This window comes from Panicum virgatum, chromosome 7K, assembly GCF_016808335.1.
Source record: "Panicum virgatum strain AP13 chromosome 7K, P.virgatum_v5, whole genome shotgun sequence".
Lineage (NCBI taxonomy): Eukaryota > Viridiplantae > Streptophyta > Magnoliopsida > Poales > Poaceae > Panicum > Panicum virgatum.
Window position 1 is genome coordinate 367,974 of NC_053142.1, and position 18,645 is coordinate 386,618.

The 18,645-nt window shown below is 43.7% G+C and overlaps 1 pseudogene; it reads right to left on the reverse strand.

The window, feature by feature from the left end:
- Positions 1 to 1,729: 1,729 nt before the first annotated feature.
- LOC120642937 lies at positions 1,730 to 2,405 on the reverse strand (annotated as a pseudogene).
- Positions 2,406 to 18,645: the final 16,240 nt, after the last annotated feature.

Sequence of the window (18,645 nt, forward strand, 5' to 3'; positions counted from 1 at the left end):
TATTTCATTTGCGGAGGAAAGCAGTTATCCAAAGCTTTCCATGGACAATTTCCAGTTGAAAATACCAGGAAATTGCATGCAGTTATAACTCTAATTAAGTGCAGGCTACGATTCAACAGGTAAAATGACATGGAATGGGCATGTACTGGCCAATCCCACATTACTTCCTACACAAGGTGCATGTATTGACATCAGATATCGAAGCAAAAGGCTCACAGTAAAAATATTAGAAATGACAAGCACTTGGCAGCCTACTGCAGCAGCGAACATACCTTGTTTGGGATGCATTGCTACCATTAAGAAGCTTGCCAGTAACCCAAACCATCAGAAATTCAGAATGCAAGAGTAAACAACTGAAAGGATGAATAAGAAACTCACGGCATGAGAAATATGAATAAACATACCTAATTTTTATTTTCAGCCAGATCATTAGAGCATTGTGGTTTCTAGATGTCATAAATAGCTCTTTATTTGTGTCAGATTCAAAGACATCCATGGCATATGACTTGTCCTCATCAGTTAGTCCATCCATTACATCCACTTCATCTAGACACTTCGAAATGGAAAATTGATCCTCACGCTTTCTCTTCTCATTGAGAGCCTGTAAATTTTTGCTTGTTGTGTCTTTTTTGAATTCAAAGTAACCCTCAAGAACAGATCCAATGTGGCTTTGCTTACGCTTCCTACTGCTGCCACCTTCTCTCTGCCTTGAATCTTGATTGGATGGGTCTGATTGGCCTTCAGTGGGTTAGCATTGTGTGCCTTGAATCCAATGTGGCTTTCCTTGCGTCCCGTAGAACATTGTAGCTAGATTTGAACTCTCTCCTTTTCTTTTATTTGTTGCTTGGTGAAATGTAACAGAGGAAACTTTTCATTGAATTTCTTAGTGATGCTCCTCCAACCCTTAGGAGACCAACCATTATGCCCCTTGAACATTGGGATATTGTTATGGTCTTTCAATATGTCTACAAGTCCTTTCTCATATGAGAAGGCCCACGCTGCCCTGTTGTTGTCTCCCGACATAGCTGAAAAAAAGTAGATGAATTTCGTATTGCAGAATAGGGGACGATAAAATTTCATCAGCAGGAAACAAATAGGAATGGAATGTACCAACTAGTTGTTATATGCAGCCCACATCTGAAGGGCAATTTGGTCTCGTAATGAATTCCCATCATTTTACTCAATGCCAGTTGGGTAATTATTATCCCCTTCTGGCAAATCCACATAATCAAAAGGGATGATATGATTGGTATGTTATCTAACCACCTTTCTTGTCCATTTAACCCTCTAATGATATTGTGAAATACCGCAACAGCCGCGAGGATCTTAATGTGAGTCTCGACGGGGTAAAAATGTTCTCACTTTCAGGATTGGAAATCATTTCTCAGCACCCTAAATGCTCTTTCAATATGATTTCTAAGTTGCGCATGCCGATGATTGAACAATTCCTTATGATTTGTATATTCATCTCTGGGATGATCCACGCCTTCTAAACTCACTAAGGTGGTACCTAACTCCTCAGTATGGAGCAATGAAAGACGGGGTGTTTGCATAACCACCGTAAACAAGAAAGAACTTCCCCGGTGGCACATGAAAACACTTCGTAAGAGCCGACCGTAGAACTCCAGCATCGGATGCAGACTCTTCCCAGCCATATGAGATGAATGTGAAATTTAAATCAAAGTCGCTAGCACACATGACATTCTGCAGCAGAGTTCCTTTCCTATTTCTATAGGGAGGCGTACATCCTATTTTCTGCAATGGTGATTGGGATGTGTGTACCGTCAATTGCACCAATGCAGTTCTGCACATAAAAAGAAAAGGCGAGAAATAATAATTCAGAAAAGACCAAGTGTTGGAATTATGATAAGAGTATAAATTTGAGTCGGAAAAGGCAAGAACCTGGAAGAAAGGCATAAATCAAGGGTTGGATGCAATCATCACGTGAGTTTGATTTGGATTCCGGGGCTTCAGAAACCTATGAGTCAACACTGGAACTATATTGAAAACCTCATTTATTTTTCGATGGATTGTCTCCCACTGTGTTGGAATTCCTTCTTCAGTCTTGTGATGCTTGCATTTTGTGACAGCATGAACATGAACATCGCCAATTGTTCCTCTACTTTCACCCCACGTGTGTCAAGTAATAAACCCTCCTCCCTAAGAAAACTTACGACGGCTCTAAAAGCTTCTGGTTCCATCCTATAGTCTACTTTACACCAATTATCATGGCCGTCAAAGATTTCTTCCACCTTTTTTGCACCAGAAAGAGAGGAAGTGTGCTCTGGCCTTTTCTCTTCATATAGAGATGAGAGAACAGTGGGGTGAATCGCAAAAAAGAATTCATTATCCTCTTCCTTCTCCTCATGCAAGAAACGAGTAACTTCATCCTCCCAAGAACTCATTGTCTAATATATATGTAACATTAATAATTATCAAATTAATAGTATAATCACACACAAACAGCAAGTAACAGCACACAAACTGCTGCTAATAAACTAGTGTCAGAATAAATATATGAGGCCCTAATCCTAAAATGTGTCCATCATAAGTTGCATATCAAGTTTGGATAGCTGATGGATGCATCAATTAACTGCAGAGGTAAGGTAGCTAGCTCATCATCATTCATGAAAAGCAGGCAGCAGACTAAATAAGGACAATGAAGTAATCTGTTCTAATATTGTACAAAGCCCAAAAGGGAACTATTTACACTGCAATTAAAAGACTCTTCCTATAAATAGGCATGGGCTAGCTTAGGGAGGTTGCAGCCATCCATCACAAGAAAATAGGTAACTTGAAAGTATGTCAAGGTATTTACAAAAAACTAGTCACAACTAACACATGCAAACAGTCAATCAGGTATGAGGTAACGAACTTTTCTTTTTCCTACATTTGTGTTATGAATGCCTATAGCAAAAATTAACAAGCATCACAAATCACCATCAGTGAAACAGGGTTTTGCTCCAGGGGAGAGGAATGAAAGCAAACTTGTAGGCACTTTTTTTATTTTTTAATACCTTTTAAAAAATATTATATTACTAACTCCTTGCAATAAAACATTGCAGCGCCACATGCATTGGCGCCGCAACATGTGCCATGTCGTAGGGCATGGGCAGGGGCGGAGAGAGAGGGGGGCGCACACGGGCCTGGCCCCCTAACTCTCCCGTAAATCCACAGTAGCAGGTATTATTCTAATTCCAACTTAATGTCTTGATTAGATATTTAGATAATTAGATGGAGTGCCAATAAATCCGGACAGTAGTGCAAGGCTTAATTGAATTAATCAATTGGCAAATGCATTTGTTTTATTCTGTGAATAGATTGAATAGCCTAATCCCAAGACCCTTTAGCTTGTTATATACTCCCTCCAGTTTATTCATATATGATGTTCAGACACAAAATTTCTACTATCTTTAGTTTTTTTATCTGATATTCATTAGTACAAATTTGTATTACTTGGAGTCAAACATATGAAATCGGAGGGAGTATATAAAATAAACTAGCAAGTCGGTCGGAAATGTCTTAAATAAGGGACCAGTGGTGGTTTGATTTATTCAAATTATTATATGCGTGTACGTATATCATGTCATATTGCTTTCACTTTATACTTTTGATAAACCGGCCCCCCTTTACCAGAATCCTGGCTCAGCCACTGGGCATGGAAGGGGTCTGATAGCTCATTTTCCACGTGAAAATCTTGCAGCACCACATGTATTGGCGCCGTACTACGGCGCCATGCAGACTGGTACCGTAGGCTTTACGCATTAGAAAATTATATTTTTTCATACGATGTTGGATGCATATGATCTTTATACAAACATTGTATGTAACACCCAAATTTTGAGCCCCTTTAAAAATTTTTGCAAAATAAAATTTTGAAGCTTCAAAACCCCTTTAAAATTTTCTTAAATCCATTAATAGTTTAAATCTTCTTTGAAATAAAATCCTTTCGAAAAGTGTTTCAAAAGTTTGAGAGTGCTCTTTAAGTTGTGTTGCTAAGTAAATTTTGTTGAACTTTTGTGTGCCCCAAACACTTCAAAATTCAAACCAAATTTGAAATCAAACTCCTTTAGAAATTGTTTAAACCTTAAAACCCTTATCGGGCCGCCCCTCCCCTTTTCCCCGCACGGCCCGCTCCCCCGGCCCATCGCCGCCCGCTCCCCTCCCTGCCTGGGCCGCGCCGCGCCAGCCCACTCCCCCACACCCGCGCACACGCTGAAGCCGCCTCCGCCGCTCGCCAAGCCGTCTTTGCCCCAGCGCCCACGCCCCCACGCCCGGCCGCCCTCCCCCTTTCTTCTACCTCTAGCACCCGGCCCCTACAGCCGCCCGGGCCACGTGGCTGACAGCTCAAGCTCGAGCCCGAGCTCGCCTCACCCCTACCTCACCCAGCCCCCAGTACTCACCCCGGCCCCTACCCTACTCGAGCAGCGCGCCCCTCCCTCTCTTCCTCTCTGCTCAGCCCGGCCCCTACACCGCCACCTCCATTGGAGCCAGCAAGCTTTCCGAGCTCCTTCCCCGGCCCGAACCGACCTAGCTCGCCCATAAATGGGAGCCCAACCCCTCTGTGCTCCTTTTCGCCCCAGCCCAGGAGCTCCACCGCCCTCCACCGAGCCCAATCGCGCACGCCACCACCCGCCTCTGCGCCAACGCGTAATTGGCCGCCGGCGCCCCCGCATTGCTCCGCCCAGCTAGCTGGTAAGCTTCGCCGTGACCTACACTTGCCTCTAGGCTAGTTACAAAGCAGCCTAAGGCCCTCCCCTCCCTGGAACGCCGACGCCGGCGTGACACCGCCGCGCGCAGCCGAGGCCTCGCCGTGGCGAGCTCACTGCTGCGCCGTAGAACCCCGCCCGAGCTTCGAGTTAGCTTGCACACACCCCACAGAAACTTCCTAACCCATTAGCACCCACGAACCGGCACGAACATCCCCGTGGCTTGCGCTGGCGAGCTCCACCGCGCAGAGCCGCCGCCGCTCTGCCCAAGCTGCCTAGAGCCTCGCCGAGCCCCGCCAGTAGCCTAGGTGGATTACCCATGACACATGGAACTTCCTAGACCCAAACCCGAGCCGTTTCGACCCCCAGAGCACCGAAAACGGTGAACTCCAGCAAGCCACCGCCGCGCGCCGCCGCGGGACAGAGGTCCCGACGGCCGAGCGCCGCAGCCCGGCCCAGAGTTGATCTCAGCCGTCCGATCCGAGATCAACGCGCAAAATTAGAAGATACCGCTTCGCCCAGGAACTTTTGCTAAAGAGTCCCTGGACTTTTTAGAAATCAACCCGCGGTCCAGCCCAGTTCAAAAAAAATTAGATCTAAGCCCCTGACTTTACGGTTTAAACCCTGAGGTTTTAAATTATAGAACCCGCCGTCCTCGGGCCGATTCTTACATGTAGACCCTCGGGAATTAAGTTTTATTTATGTTTAGGCCCCTGGTTTTTACAAAAACACCCCTGGTTCATCTTTTTCAAGGTTTAAAACTTCCCTGAGCTATAACTTTTTCATATTTCATCCAAATTTGATGATTCTTGTCTCTAAAAATTTCTAAAATCAAGATCTACACAACTAAATCAATTTCACTTAAATAAAGGTTTATTTTAATATGTTGTTTGTTTGTTTGTTTTGTTTGATTGTGTTCGTCCGGGTAGTTAGTAACGTTCGACGTTCACGCATAGGTCCGAACGACGCCGAGTTTGACGACGACCCAGAGGACCCAGACTACGTGGAAGATCAAGTCGAAGAATTTGAAGGCAAGTCCTATCGCCCCCTCCTTGATCATGTTGAACCCAAATTTTCATAACCATAAAATATGACCAACTTTTAATGAACTTATGCATGTTGTGTCTTTTAGAATATTTTTCTCCTCACTAGGAGTGACCCATGCTTGCTAATTAAGCCCATCCTTGATCTTTGAGCACCCTGATCCCTTGATAACCATAGGATGAAATAATTATTTCCAATGCTTAGGCTAGGTGCCTCGCTACCGCAAAACTTTTCAAAACAATTTTTCTCGCGTGTGTTTATAAATGGTTTTTAAATTGTTTTGAGCCAGGAAAGACATGGCTATGCACCTACTTTGTGCGTATGCTATGATGAGTCTGCCCTGGCATATAAGGATTGTCGTTGTGGTCGTCACCTAGAATACATTTCGTGCAACCACATGTCCGACCTAGGACGGACTTGGTCACGAACCCATAGGCCCAAAGCCACAATTCACCTGGAGGCAGGGTGCAACGGACACCAGGAACGGACCTGGGACCTGTGTGGCGTACCAGAGTCTGGCCCCGGTATGGGACCTGTGTGGCGTACCATGTCGTAAACTATATGAGATATCCTTGATTGGCTGCGTGCCAATTCGGGCCCCTGGTGGTTCCATGGTGATTGTGGGCTCTATGTATTATGCGTGTGCGGGATCGAGTTGTGCTTGACGTAACTCAATCACATCATGTGGGTAAAGTGTACAAGCTCTGCAGAGGTTAAACCTATCCGGATAGCCGTGCCTGCGGTCTCAGGCATGCTATGGTGAGTCACAGTGATTAGACTTTAAAAGGGGTTCTGTGTGGTTGTCAGTTGAGAAAGATCCCCGAGCTCGGTTTCCGAGATGTCAGGCTATGCTGTGTGGTGATGCCAAAAAGTGGCAATGTGCTTTTAAGCACCGGAACTGGTGGGATGGAAGTATCTCCCCCAGGGCCAAACATATACATATATACTCTTTTCGTACCTTCTCTCTTTTAAAGAAAATTGGTAGAATATCACATGCATGCAAAATCAGTTTTTCCGCAAAGCCGAAACCCAAGCCTTTTCCTTGTCTCACCCCCTGCATCTAAGTAAACCCTTGATTAAAGATGGGACTTGCTGAGTACGTAATGTACTCACTCCTCCGATGCCATGTTTTTCAGCAGAAGAAGCAGAAGGCGACTTCGACATAGATGAGGACGAGTAGTTAGGGTTTTGCTTGCGAACAAACTTTTGCTTGTGGTTTGGGTGTCCGCTCAGTGCTTCCGTTGTGTTTTAGTTTACGGCCTATGAGCCGTTGTGTAAGAACCTTAAAGGTTTGTATAAGACTCTACGTTTTATAATGAATGTAACGACAAGCTTTCTGTACCATTTATGTTCGTCTGTGCGTACCAGCTACTAATCCAGGGACTGGTATGGTAAGCACAGTGGATTCCCGAAAAGGGGGTCCGACATTGTAGCCCTCGATGAGATCTCCAACTTTGTAGTTTTGAGTTTTTTCATTTAAAGTCACTAAGATGCCTTAATAATTTCTCTTAATTTTGTACAATGCATTAAATATCAGTTTTGGATTACGTGATAATAGATATCTTTGCCAAAATGCTCGTGATACCTGTGCAACATGATACTTTTTAACGAAAAATCATATGATACTTTTGCTAAACTTTATTAATTTGTTACATCATAACCTTATAAAAATAATATTGTTATGTAATCTCACCAAAATTTATACTTTCAAATATAACTTTAAAAATTAGGTTAAAAAATCCCGAGGCAACGCGTCTGTGTGTGTGTCTATATATATATATATATATATATATATATATATATATATATGTGTGTGTGTGTGTGTGTGTGTGTGTGTGTATGTATAGTATATGTATATGTGTGTGTGTATATATATATATACTCATTAAAACATACAAATTTATGTATTGTTGGGAATAAACTATGTTATAAAATACATCATGCAATCACTTTATTTGAACCAGATAATGAATACAAATTACTTAGAACAGACGAACTACTAAGTGGAACCCCTGGTGCCACGTGTCGTATTTTTATCCATTCATGTTGAGCATATCATTTCATGAAATTCAACTCTTTAATAAGAAACATTAAGATTAATCACATAGTTAAAAATAAGTAAACAATTTAAGCTTTCACATAATGAAAATGCTCTCTTTCTATGAAAACATCCAATACAAAAGTTTTAGTTCATTAGGTGAGTGCCCGTACGTTGCTACGGGAAATCAATCATGCACACCAGGGTGATGTATTCTAGCGATGCTATCAAAGAATCAATTCAATTGTTTGTTGTACTACCATACTTGCGCAATGTGTATTCATTTAAATATAAATAAAGATGTATTGATGGAACTCGGATTCATGTTGTAGACCTGTGAAGTGACATGGCAGAGAAAAACTAACTCATGCTTTTGGAACTTTTGATATTGCTCGAGATGGTAAACTGTCATGCACAGATGGCCTCAGTCATCTTGAATGGCTGATACATAAGAGGCCATACCAGATGCAATCTCCCCCAATATTGTTAAGGGAAAGTTTCCATAGAACATATGTTTTTATTAGAAAAGATTGTAAAGCCACACTCACACACATTTCTTGGTATGATTCATGTAACTAAATCATGTGAATTCTAACATTCTGACAATACATACAACTGGTATTTGCAAGTTCATATCAGACCAAAACTATTCAAACAGACTGTTGCTTCAAAATATATGGTTCAGGGATATATGTTTGGTTCTTATATCCAAGTTCTTTTTTAAAAAGGGAAATAAATGATACTTTCAATTATTCCCAATTCATAAATGGACTACCTTAAAAATATAACACTTTTTGGGATCTTGTTTTAGTAAAACTTGAGTCAAGCAACTCTGAAGCTTTCTTTTCTCCCCTTAGTATTGTCTAAAGTATTCGACAACTAACTGAAACAATTCCAAAGATTATGGTTTTTTGAGCCAAGCCATGTTGATCACGGGCCATCATGTTGTTGAGGCGGAGGCGGTGGGAACGGTGGTCAGCACTGTGAGAATGGGTGTGGGATCAGATGGACGGACCTGCCACGCGACTTAATGTTTCCAGGAGCAGAGCCATTGCATACTTTTTAAGTAGGAGAAATAACATATAGTTCAAATTTTATATTCTGAATATCTCCAAAATCTTATGTTGAAATTCTTAAAACCTCAAATTAAACCTAGTCAACTATAATTAACATTACATGTCAATTTAAATGTATGATCAAAACTGAGTCATCGTAAAACTTTTAAATTAACTTAAAACTATGCTGAGATAAAATATAAAAAGTTTAGAGCAAATCAAGTACAATAATTTACTTAAACCAAGAATTTTTAAATTGTGTCATCTACCTATTCAAATTAAGGCCCAGACATTGATAAAAACCATCTAAATGAGCCAATGCTTAAAATCTAAAATGTGTATTTAATACATTGTACAAAACAACAAAGTTGTATTTTAATCTATTGTCATGTAATCCAAAACGGGTGTCTAATATATTGAATAAAACTAAGAAAAATTATTAAGACATCTTAATTACTTTAAATGAAAAAACTCAAAACTACAATGTTGTAAATCTCGTCTAGGTCTACAATTTTTGTATAAAGATCATCTTCATCCAACATCGCATGAAAAAAATATAATTTTTCTAATGTGAAAAGTCTTCGGCACCAGTATTCATGGCGCCACAGTATTATACTGCGGTGCCAACACATGTGGCGCCGCAAGATTCTCACGTGGAAAATAAGCTATGACGTGGCAAATATTATGACGCCAATGCATGTGGCGCTGCACTGTTTTATTAAGGGTTGGATCTACAATATGTTTGTTTTAGGAGTTAGTAATATAATATTTTTTTAAAAAGGATTAAAAAAATGAAAAACGTGCACCTGTGGAGCCAGAGGGCAGGATGACGCAGCTGGTGGCCGATAGGTTGCGGATGAGCACCTCCCTGGTTTGGTCGCTGCAGGAAAAAAGAAAAAGAAACACCACCAGCTAAGTCGCTGTCCAGATGACAAAGTGAAGAAACACAGGTTCAGATGCTAAAGTTCAGATAATGACAGTGAACAGATCCATTTACTTCTGTGTGTTTTTAACTGTATTAGAACCATGTTTATTATCTCCATTGTAAATTGTGTATCGAATTTCAGATATAAAAGTAACAATTTCTGAAATTCATAAGCCAGCTCATCCAAACTTCCTACCCGATAAACTTCAAACTCATTTTGATCTATTATTTATTCCTGACAGAAGACAAATAAATCTATACCTTCCATATGAGTGAAAATTATAAGATACATGTATGTGGTGTGAATGTAGTGCCAAAATATTATCTGAAAAAATTGTCAGAAATATGTACAAACATGCTGATAAAGAAAGGAACATACTCAAATCATTTGTCCATAAGTTGTTAAAAAGTGCTTTCTGCTCTGGCAGCATATATATCCGATCTAAATTTCGAAGTCTTGTTGCTACTATAGTAGCTACCAGAGACCGTACCACCCACAGTAGTGGAACAAGGGGCAGAGTTATATACAAGGGAAACGATAATATATTTCCTTTCCCAATTTTAGCTTCTATTTGTTAGATCAAAATTACTAAACTAATTTCACATGATTTCCCATCATGCTCTACAAGTTACATTCTTGACCAGCAGCAAGACCTTTTCTCACCAACAGTGACCACCGATGCAACTCCAGAAAGCCGCACGCAGATGTTAATCCTATAACATCTAGAAAGGAAAAGAGAAAGTGTAGACGAAGCACTAGGTAAACCAAGCTGCATCGGTGGTGATTTACAACTAAAGAAATCACAGGAGAGGGAGGGGGAGGGCACTCACTCTCCACCTAGGAGAAGACGGTGACACAGAGCATCCAGATGTCGAAGAAGCTGAACCGGTGGGAGGCAACGCGGAGCTGCCGAGCGAGGACGCCGCTGGCGCCTTGGCCTTGCACGCTTTGATCCTATGCCCAAGATCTACATAAATTGTGTGAAGAAAAGCGATGAAACCCTAGGCAAGGAGATCCACGAGGAGGCGAACTCACTTCTGGAGATGGAGGTGAAGGAGTCGTGGTGCCAGCTGAGGATCTTGAGTGCGGAAATGTGGAATATACTACTCCTATTTTGGGAAATTGATACCAACACCGTTTAAGCATGGTGGCGTGCATGTGTCGTGCAATTGTGCTACTTCATCAATATTTATGTGTGCTGATATTCTTTTTGGTCGATTTCATGATTCTAGATATGCCTGTCTTTACCATCTATGTCTGTGCGAACATAAGAATTGGTGCCCGCGTAACTGATTATTGCTATAGCCCGTGACTTATATTCTGTCAAGAATTCAGAAAAAAAAGATGCATATTTTTTTAGATACTTCAATCGTATGGCATGAGTTTCATTTCATATAGAAGCTGCTGTATATTATTTCTGAGATTTTTTTATGAACGGAATGGGCTTATATTGCATAGGAAGATACAGTACAAACCCAAATTACAACAAGACCCCTGAACATAGAGGAAATTACAACACAAACCCACGGGTCTTCCTGCTCTTCCACTTCTACTTGCCGGTGAAGATGGTGAGGAAGGAAGCAGACGGTCCAGATTGAGATCCACATGCCATACCTAAGCACAGCTCCAGACATTGGAAGTTGCTGCAGGAGCAAACGCCGTCGACCCTCATCGACAATGTATTTCTATGATATTTCAATCTTTTGGGAAGTGGCAGCTTGCAGAGAGTTTGACGAGGATGAAGGTGATTCAAGCTTTTACATTTTTTTGATCTTAGTAACCCAGCAACGAAATTGGGTTTTGTGTAGACTTGTCGAAAAGTTAGATTTTTTTTTTGCTGAGCTCCTGTTGGGTTAAACTTGTCACAGCGTGGGTCAGGACTATCAGATTTACTCCTGCTGGTACGGTGCGTTGCTGTTCTTGTTCAGCAGTACAAGGCTTCAGGCAGCTGGTTGATCATCAGTCATGCCTGCGTTAGGCCAGCACAAGCCATGGATGGAGTCACAAGGTTCCATGCATCTCATGCGTAGTAGGAAGCCTTTTCTTCAGATAATGGAAAAGTCCGGCTTCAAACCCCTTCAAAGAAAAGACATCAGACCAAAACTTATTACAACCCAACACAAGTTCACAACCAACAAGAATGCTTAATTATTGACCAACACGAAGAGTAAAGGACCATCCATGGGACACAAAGAATTATATAGCTTGCGACTCGAAACTTTGACATGCCTCGAATCAAATAATCCTTTAGATCCTCAGAGTGCTGCAACACAGTCCAAGACCGGAGCCAATGTGTCCCTCTGAAAAGTACCTGTAGAAAAGATTTCGGTTGGAGATTGTTAAAAATACTCTCGTTCCTTGTGAGCCAACTTGCCCAACAAAGAGCTGATGCACTAGTCAATAATGACAAGTTGTGTTTACCTCCTCCCATTTTAGCCCATTCGAACATATGCGCTAAATTTCGTGGAGGTGCAATACCAAGCACTAAGTGCATAGCACGCCATAAGAAAGTGGCATAAATGCACTCAAACAAAAGCTTGCTACAGAAACAACAAGGCTTATTCCCGCCCCCAATTCCTCTTCGCTAAATTTTCTTTATTCAGGATAACACCTTGTTTGAGATAATACATGAAAACATTAATTTTTAGAGTGATTTTCATCTGCCAAATTTCCTGAGTAACTTTAACACCTTTAATGACAAGGTGAATGTACATCAACTTAAATGAGAAAGAGCCATGCTTATGAAGACCCCTATGGAAAGCTGGTTGTATCTGTTCTGTCATATCATTCTAGTATCTTTTGGTTTACGAGTCTGGTTGTCTGCGCCTGTTTGTAAAATATTGTTTCTACTACCATTTCCGTCGTGTTCACGTGGATCACAATGAGCAGTTCTTGCATAAATTAGTTAACAGATGTATGATGCGTTCATTTATTGACTAGGCTGCCTTCTTCACCGTGTTGCTCGATCCAGATTGTGTCACCAAGCTTAGCGGTGTAATAACGTGTCACTTATAGAATGGACTGTTAGAGAGCAGTGGAAACATGCTGCCACCCAACATGACAGCGATGTAACACAATGGTAATTAGTCGTCATTTTTTTAAGAGCCAGGTGTCCGACGCGACCCTTTATTTACCATACATCTGTCTCTTCTCTTTTCATCCGACCCAGCCTGCAATGTAACACAATGGTAATTAGTAGTTTGTTTTAAGAGCCAGATGTCCGACAGGACCCTTCATTTACCCTACATCTGTCTCTTCTTTTTTTATGCGACCCAACCACGCACCAACACCAGATCGAGTATATATATGCTGGCATACATTCTACAAATTCGATGCATCGAGTTGATGCATGGACCTTAAAAACTCCAGACCTGTACATATCGGATATGCTTATTACAGCTTTATAAAAAACACATAATAGGACATAGGCACTCAGCATATATACACACGTCCAACGATGGTTGGTTTGGCCTGCCTATAAATCTCCTTGCCCTGCCTTACCCGCCATTAATTCTCACTGCACACGCGGATCATTTGGAGCATGCAGCAGTGCTGAATGACACTCCACGCTATCATATCATAGATATCAACAAGGGATCATCGTTGGGAGAGAGTGCTCAAGAAACAGGCAGGCAGGCATGCAACCAAGGATGAGGTACGCGCTGGTGATCATGTGGTTGTGCTTTGTCGTCCTCATGGCCTCCGGCGACAGGACGGCGATGGACCCAGCGTCTGCCGATGAGCCGGAGCCGAAGCCAGTGATTACTCCAAAGCCAAACCCACAGCCGGACCAGCCAGAACCAACGACGCCTCATCCCTACCGTCCCAAACCACAGCCAGAACCATGCCACCCAAAGCCCACGCCCTACCCCAATCCAACTCCAGAGCCCACTAAGCCAAAACCCATGCCGCAGTCCGAGCCGAAACCCAAGCCTCAGCTAGTCCCCAACCCCAAGCCGAAGCCGACACCATGCTCGCCGGGCACGCCCAGCAACTAATCACAGTACACACCAAGCAAATTAAGCTAGCTCCATGAGGGCCTAGCTACTTAATACGGAGTATCAATAAGCGGCCCGCACGCAAGATCCTACGCTGCGTGCGCACCCTTGCCGCACAGGGCAGTTTGTGTTACATCCTGGCTATACGGTTGTTGTATATATCCATATGTAGTAATGTCCATCGCTACTGAACGTGCAGTACGTGTACGTAAATGTGCTGTTTTCTGCTTCTTGTGCCCACCTAATAATAGTACGGTACTTCCACATTAGCCAAGCGTTGGGAAAAGTCAAAACATGGGTTGGTAAGCCTGTGCATAGCCAAGCGCCCAAGCGGAGTACACACGTTCATTCGGTGGCTTGATCACAAAGAGAACACTCATTACGATCTTGCAACGAATGGCGACATGTCTCCTCTCGGTGGTCCAGCAACGATCAAGCAAGGCCAACCAAGCAAACAACTGTAAGAACAGTGCGCACTTTAAAGGAGAAAATAATCCCTAGAATAATGGCTAGATGGACTAAACATATAGATCGCATAACACAAACAGTAACATGTCCAAATAGCAGATTAAATCTATAAAAGAACTCATCAAACCTTACAGTGGCGATCAACCCACCAATCAGTAGATTGACACGCTGATATGTCAGCACAATCATGACTATTGACCCCGTATCACCCACCTATCAGTAGTTCGACACGTTGTAAGAACAGTATATGTATTACCATACCCTGATGGGCTCCATCGTCACTTCTAACCATGTTGACAGACTTGTTCTGCCCTTGCTGTTTTTTCTTGGCCTTTCTGTCATTGCATTTCTTGGCAAAATACCCAGCCTTGCTGTCAGACCCCGTTTTCGAGATCCACTGTGCTTACCGTATCAGTCCCTGGATCAGTAGCTGATACGCACAGATAAACAGAAATGGTACAAAAGCCTTACATCGCATACAATATATAGAACAGAGTCTTATACAAGCATTCATAATGGCTCGTAGGCCGTAACTTTTATTACACGGCGGAAGCGCTATGCAATCACTCAAAATCACACGCAAAAGTTTGGGTGCAGGCGAAACCCTAACTACGCGTCCTCGTCTACGTCGAAGTCGCCTTCTGCATCTTCTGTTGAAAAATATGATATCGGATGGGGTGAGTACATAATGTACTCAGCAAGCCCTATCTTTATTACAAAGGTTATTTAGATGCATGAGGGTAAGGCAAGGGAAGACTCTGGGTTTATTTTGTGGAAATGCGGCGTTTGATGCATGAGTGTGATTTTGCTATATTTCTTTTGAAAGAAGGAAGGTACGAAAAGAGTATATTTCATTATAAAGGGTTTGGCCCTGGGGAGATACTTCAATCCCGCCAGTTCCTGTGCTTAAAAGCACACTGCCACGCTTTAGCATTTCCACACAGCTTTGCCCAACATCTCGGTATCCGAGTTCGGGAATCTTTTCCAACTAACACACACACAAAAACTCTTGAAAACCTAATCACTGTGACTCCACCATAGCATGCCTGAGACCGCAGGCATGGCTATCCAGATAGATTTTATCTCTGCAGAGTTTGTACACTTTCCCCATATGATGTACTTGAGTTGCCTCAAGTACAACTTGATCCCGTACGCGCATAGGACATACAGCCCACAACCACCACGGAACAACCAGGGGCCCAATTAGCACACAGCTAATCAAGGATATTTAATTTAGTTCACGACACGGTACGCCACATAGGTCCCGTGCCGGGGCCAGACTCCGGTACGCCACAGAGGTCCCGGGTCCGCTCCTGGTGTCTGTTGCACCTTGCCTCCAGGTGAATTGCGGCTCTAAGCCTATGGGTTTGTGACCAAGTCCGTCCTAGGTCGGACATGTGGTTGCACGAAACAAATGCTAGGTGATAACCACAACGACAATCCTTATGCGTGTCACACCCGGTTAAGGAAAATAACCAAATGCATCTCATATGTGGTTCACACACATATGAAGGACATCATCAGTGAAAATATCATAACAGTGCTCAAAACATAAAGTAAAAGAAATTACAATAGTTTATTACACTCCGAATAAAATTAGACATAAAGTCTATATCGTTTCACCGAATAGCCTATACGAGATCTGCATGAAGCTTCAACATCCACAGGCACTTGACTGGTGAACGAGCCTAGAACTCCTCGAAATCACTATAGTACTCGACTTCGTTGTTCTCTTCTGAACAGCAATTGGGCAAGGGTGAGTACTCTTATGGTTGGTACTCAGCAAGTGGGAGAAATATATGCAAGGCCTTCAAGGAGAGGCTAGGGTTTATTGCAGTCAACATTTTTAGTTGGTCAAATTTTATTAGCAGGCATTAACTAAATATAAGTTTATACCAACCCACTTAAGCATAAGAGATATTACAGCATAACCAAACCAAGATAAACCACAAGTTAATTATTCTCCAAGTTCATTTATCATGTGAGAGTCCAAGCCGCTCATGACCGTGAGCACGGCTGTTATAATAGTTTTACACTCTACAGAGGTTGTACACTTTACCCACAAACCATGTTCCCCTAAGTCACCTGGGTTTGCAAGGCCCTTAAACACTTCCTTCGGTGAGTGGCGAGAGGTTCACTATGAAGCCTTTACAAAGACAAGTGGAAAACTAAACAGCCCGCTAGAGTTTCAGTAGCAGTGTGGTCCATAGACCTCCCTAATGGTCAGCACCTTAGCAAAGGTCACTACCCCAAGAGGACCGGACTATGAACCCTACACCGACCCCCTTTTGCCCTTTCGGTAAGACTGCTAGTTAATCACGAGTCTAATTAATTGGCTAAGGTCAGAGCCACATGACAATGTGGTTGTACGGTTTACTCGGGTGGTTCTCCATGTACCATTTAAACAAGATGATCTTGTATATAAGCCATGATATAAACAAAGTCACAATTTAACATTTTCCATAAAAGTATAACAACTAACTATATTTGAGCAGCTAAGCAAATCTAATCACAAAGCTAATTCCTGGTGATTCAAGGTATAGGTTCAAAGAAAGACTAGGTATATCCTAAAATAAGGTCCCCATCAAATTTATGCATAAAACTATATACTAAAGATGATTTAATATGAATTTAATGGGATAAAATAGAATATACAGAGAGGGAAGTCCACTTGCCTTCCTCGGCTTCTTGCTGAAATTCTTCCTCAAAAGCTTGCTCTTGATTTCCCTCGAACTGCGCATCGTCTACACGATCACACAAGACAAAAGAAACAAACAAAAATAAGAAAAGGAAATAAAATAGGATAAACAGAGCTAAAAAGGTTATAAAAGTGTAGAGCGTGAAACAAGGATCGTGTGAGCGCAAGAATCGTGAAAAATGGAGTTAAAACGTGAAAGATATGGCTAAAATAAGTTCCAGGGACCTAATTGTGATAAAACTAAAGTTTCTAGGGCTAGATTGGAAGAAACCAGGGGCTAAAATGAAATTAACCCTAATTTCCAGGGGCTAGTGCGCAAAAAGACAAGGGCCGGCCTCGGGTGGACCGCGGGTTCAAAAACCCGAAAACCCAGGGGCCTAGGTGAAAGATTTTGGGATGAAAAGTAATTATTTTTGTATAGGATTGGACCGCGGGTTGAATCTGAGAAAACCCGAGGGCTCTTTAGATAAATTCCATGGGTTGACCGGTATGTGCCTAAGATTGACCTAGCTCGATAGAAAATGGACCGTCGGATCAAGATCCGACGATCAGATCGACTCGGCTCGGCTCCGACTCAGATCTGCGGCTCGGGCGAGGAGCGGCTGGCTCGGCTGTGCGGCGCGGAGCGGCGGCTCAGGAGGGCGACATGGCAGCTCTACGTCAGCGGCGAGCGGATACGGATACTTAGGCCGAAATCGGCCGTCCGGGGTCCATTTCAAGCACGCTCTGCGCAGTGAGGAAGAGGGAGCCATGGCGAGCTTGATGGAGGGGTCGATGTGACATCCCAAAAATTCACCAAATTAAATCACACGCTAAAAATAATTTTCAAAATATCTTTTCAAATCGTTGAACTCAGAATTTTCGAAATTGTTTCCCGACCGATCTCCCGGTCGCCTGAAAAACTAGTCCCGGCATCCAATCGCTATCCCGTCTCCCTGTTTCCGCCTCGTTCCACGCGTCACGCTGACCAGGGCGCGTGCGCGTGCAGTCAAGATCGTCGCCGCGATCGGCGCCAGCGCGAATCTCTCTCCTTCTTTCTCTTTCCCTTTTCCTTTTTCTTTTTCTCATTTTCCTTTTTCTTTTCTTTTTCTTTTCCTCCCTCCCTCTCTCTCCTTCCTCCCTCTCCTCTGCCGCGCGCCCGCGAGCGCCGCTCGCTGCGCCGCCCGCGCACGCACGCGCGTCCCGGCTCCCTGCAACCCCCACACGCACCGTGTGCTGTGACGCCCGCCGCGCCGCTAGTGCCGCCTTGGCGCACGAGCTTGCGATAGCAGAGCGCGCACAGTGCTCGCCATCGCCGCCGGCCGCACGCGCACTGCTCCCTGCCCCGGTCACGTTGCGCCCCAGCCCACACGCTCGTGCCCTGCTCCCACCTGTGCCCCTGCCCGCGTGCCGCACGCGCGGCCCTATGCGCGGCCCCGGCTGACGCCGTGCCGCCCGTCGATCTGAACAGCGCCGCCCGCCCTGTGCCGCCTCGACGCGCGAGAGAGAGAGCCAAGCTCGACGTCGGCCACAACGACTGACCACGTGCGCGCTCCGCCCCTGGACGCCGCCCTCGGTGCGCACACCACTCCACGACGGCCGCAAACGGCCGGAGCGCCATTAATGGCGCCCCGCGACGCTCGCCGGCCACCACCAACGTCCCCTCTCCCCCCCCACCGCCTCGCCACTCCTATAAATAGGCGCTCCTCGCGGCCATCCACCACCACAAG